At 28.6% G+C, this 4,370-nt stretch overlaps 1 long non-coding RNA gene across 1 annotated transcript in view; it reads right to left on the reverse strand.

The window, feature by feature from the left end:
* Window positions 1–419: 419 nt before the first annotated feature.
* Window positions 420–4,370, reverse strand: part of LOC111612451 — a 12,233-nt gene continuing 8,282 nt past the window's right edge. The window contains exons 2-3 of the long non-coding RNA XR_002754605.1: window positions 727–788; window positions 420–484 (exon numbers count right to left, since the gene is read on the reverse strand). This is a non-coding gene — a long non-coding RNA (uncharacterized LOC111612451). The remainder of the gene's footprint in view (window positions 485–726; window positions 789–4,370) is intronic.

Here is a 4,370-nt window from a genome sequence, read left to right on the forward strand (position 1 = left end):
TGGGGAGAAGCAAAATCTGCAGTGTATTGAGATTGTCCGTGCACACTGGATGATTTGAAAGCAGCAATAATAGCATTCATTCAGTCTTTCAAGTGAGCAACTGATAGCAATGTTTAGAAACAAAATAAGAAGGATCCAAGCCTGTATTGATGCTAACGGGGGTCACTTTCAACATTGTTTATAATTGACATTCATATTCCATATTGAAACAGGTTGGTTAATAAATATATAAGTGCACAGAAACTTTCCAAATACCCTGTATAATATAAAATGAATTCATTGATGACTATGAACATTAAAATATTCTGGTAGAGCNTAACAATATTCAAATATGAAAAAATGTCATATTGTTTCAAACTGTAACTGAACTGTATTTAAGTTAAAGAAATAAAGTATAGCATTTTTTATACTACAATAGTCACCTGTTCATATTCCTTCATTGTGCGAGCTCTTAATGGAGATATATAACCAGTCTTACATCCCACTACATAAAAATAATCAAAAAGTTTACATTTAAATCAAGATTAATTAATAAAGAGTAAATAATTAATTTACTTATTATTTCAGTAAATATGGCAAATGTTTAAAAATTACATGGCAGATGTAACTTTGTAAACTTTAAAGGAGAAAAGTATCAAAATTCTAAACAGATACTATTTATATAGAAGAAATTACTTTTTTTTAAAGTGTTATCACATCAATGATAAAACTTCACTGATAACTCACCTCCAGATAATCCATCCACACTATCAGATGTAATTTCCATGGATACTTGAGAGTTATTAGCACTATGAAAACAAGATTAATATTTATTAAACAATCATTACTAAGATACTAAATATTTTATAAATATATTTTAAATATTAAAACGCCAATTAGAAAACAACAAAACATAAAATATTCTTAAAGAAATGCATATCTTATTATGATGTTTCAGGGTATCAAAGCATGTTAATTAATCAGTAACTCTTCATTAAGACAATTATTAAAATCAAACAAGATTCGAAATTTAATGAATTAATAATCACCGAAGAGAGAAGAAAATCAACACAATTACTAATTAAATTTACTAGCATAGAAATTTATTAATCTCATTACTTATAATTTAATCATATAAATTAAACATTATTTTGTTATTATTATTTCTTAACATGACATTCAATTATATTAGTATACTAAATTGGCACTAATCCATAACCAAACACAATAAGTTAACCACCTGAATAAGATTACTCTTCAAACAATCTATAATTAGATTTGGCAATGAGTTATTATGTGCGCATTATAAACCTTAGTTTATGTCAATGGCTTCTGTGACAATACTTTTCATCTTAAGTTATCAAAATATATATAACACATTTTATTTTAAAATATGCATTTTTCAACAACAGACGTTTCAGAATCAATGCAGTGAAGTTTGATCAGTAATATTAAAAAATTTCACTACATAAATTAATTTAAAAAAAAAATACCTTTGGAATATTAATCTATGTCCATTAAGACACCTGGGTGGGCTGACGCTCCTGGAGCATCGATGCCTAGTAAATCCAGACATAACTAAAAATTCGTACACGTGTTGGCTCCCATCTCAAAACATGCAACCTACGTTACTACATAGACCAGTCTGACAATAACTACTTTCCCAGTTTCCACACATGCGGGACGTAAGACGTTCCAGCTGTTGATTGGAAGAAAGGAGAAAATATCGGAAGAGCTCAGTGGGTTGTAAGTTACATCGCAAATACATCGTTTCTAAGGTACAGAGAATAGAAAAATACAAAAAAAATCTCCGCGAAAAGTATGACTCATCTCACCTCCATGGGTCAATATGCCGGAAACGATAGATTAACCGCTTAATAGAGATAAAATCGCTAATCAAACGAAGGTAAAAACAGCCTAAAAAATAGAAATAAACTTTTGCAATATATATATAATTTTTTTCCCCCTTAGCGATCGTTTCGAAGAACGTTTCCTGCTTCAATATAATCGATACACTGTATATTGAGTTCGTGTGTCCGTGATAAATCAATAAGATGCAATATAAACGTATTTAAGTTTTATATATTTTTTAAAATCAACTTCTGCTGGATATTTTGTGGATAAAATGTACGATAGTGTGTTGCTAAGCGACCAATTAACGCGTAGATGATAAAATTGTACCGTAGCAAACAATGAATATTAATGCCGATGGAATTATCGATTAGTTAATACAACTTCCACATTTCACGAAAAATTGTGAAGAAATTTTAGTGATATTTTAAAACTATATATATATATAGTTCTTTTTATTTTATTTTCTTGTCGTCCCACTTGTTTGGATGACACCTAGGGGGGTAGTATCCAGTACGAAAGCATCTGTTCTCAATAGGCATTCGCCCAGTTGGCAAATGCTTCTATTATTAAATACAAGATACGAAATCACTACCGAAATAACACGTTACGATACTCAGCTACTGCATAATTAATAATTGCTGTAATGATTTTATATAGTAATTTACCCACTTTGTTTTGAATTTAATCAATATCGTTATGGAAAAACGTGTATCCGCAGTGGCTGCAGAATTAGAAATTGTACGCTTTAAATTAATGAAATTATTTATTTATTTACATGCCTTCTACACTGTTTATATATATAAAAACTACGAAGAGAAAGTTTCGTTAATATCTCCATCTATCAAAATCTATCAAACGTGTATTGCAAGAAAGACGAACTTCGGGTGAAAGTTATATTATAAAAAAATTAATATAACTTTTAATCATTTTAATGAATAGTTTATTCGTAAACTGTCAAGAAAAGTTTATTTTATATGTAATCAATCAATCTTTTTGTACTTAATAAACATCAAATTCAATAAAATTAATTTATGTCCAGGATTAATTTGACAACTTTCAAAAATAAATGATTTTCAAGTGTTTGTTATTTTGTGGTAAATAAAAATATTCCCTAACAATTTTTATAAAAATATATATTCCTTTAAAATCACATTTTGAGTGTCTTATTTGGAAATATCTTCTTTCTATTATTCAGAAACATATGCTATATTTTCTATTATCAGAACTGAGAGAGAAACTTTGGACTCCTTGCAACATATTGCAAACTAATACTACACAAAAGCTTGGTGATATTATTATGAAAGGACTCCACTCTATTTGTTAAACCCCTATATATTGTCTAACAACAATAAACCACTGAAGGCTTTAGACAGCAATAGATCTGTGGGGAGCCAAAAGAATTCACAAAATAGAAAAATACTGAAGGTTCTCTCTTGCAAAATGGATATTTAAGATTAAATTCAAAATCTAAGCTTTAAATGAGGGCATAAAAATATTACTTTAATTTGTCAATCACATGTTACTTTATAATAAGTCGATCTGGTAGTTTGTTTTATTTATTTAATTAGATTAGCCTATTTATTATTTAATGTCTACTTATCTTAAATTCATTATACTGTATAATTGATTAGAATTTAAAAATTTATTACATAATTTGGAAATTGAAGTTGAATACTGTACTAATTTCACATGGGAAAATATATTAACAGCACAGTTTTGATAATCAGGTTTTAAAGACCATTGCAATCACATAAATCCAAGAAAGTCAAACTGTTATATATTTTTATGCAGTAAACTGATGAAGTTCAATGATTATTTTAATAAAATTTTATCTTTCAGAATTTCATTAAGACAGAAAGCATAATTTATATTTTTATAATAGTTTATTAAATGATGATAAAACTAATTTTGATTTATATTATTATTAAAATTACTGTGTTATGATTTTATGAATAACTTTGGTTCTCTCTCGAGTCAAATTTTCTATGTAGAAGGTTGCACATGCCTTTTCCTCTGTCTCTAGTTTATTTAAAATCATTCGATATTATCATCATCTAAATTATATTCACTATGGAATATAAAATTTTCTTCTTAATTAATATATAAATAATAATAAATAAAAACTTAATATAAAAAAGATAGTTTTTCATATTAGGTTAATTATATTAAGTCTTGAAATATTAATTAATTCAAGTCCGCCCTCTAGTCCGCCCTCGGCTAGTCCGTCACTCCGGTTAATCCGACCGTGGTCGGAGTCGAGAAACTTGTCCCGACTCGTCGGTGACTCACCGTCCGTGGCGTTTTTCTGTGTTTGTTACAGTATATGTTTTACATTGTGTGTTCATGTACAGTTTTGTGTGTGTTTTCAACATGTCAGGAGTGAAACGTAAACATGTTACTCTTTCATTAAATGAAAAATTAGCAGTGCTACAAAGACTAGACAAAGGGGAAGATTGTTTATTTTACTTTTTTCTGATAATCCGACCTTTTTTGCGTTCCGACCATACCCCCAGTCCCAAAGGTGACGGATTAGAGGG

This window comes from Centruroides sculpturatus, unplaced genomic scaffold (genome assembly GCF_000671375.1).
Source record: "Centruroides sculpturatus isolate CEXI.00-Female unplaced genomic scaffold, Cexi_2.0 scaffold1789, whole genome shotgun sequence".
NCBI lineage: Eukaryota > Metazoa > Arthropoda > Arachnida > Scorpiones > Buthidae > Centruroides > Centruroides sculpturatus.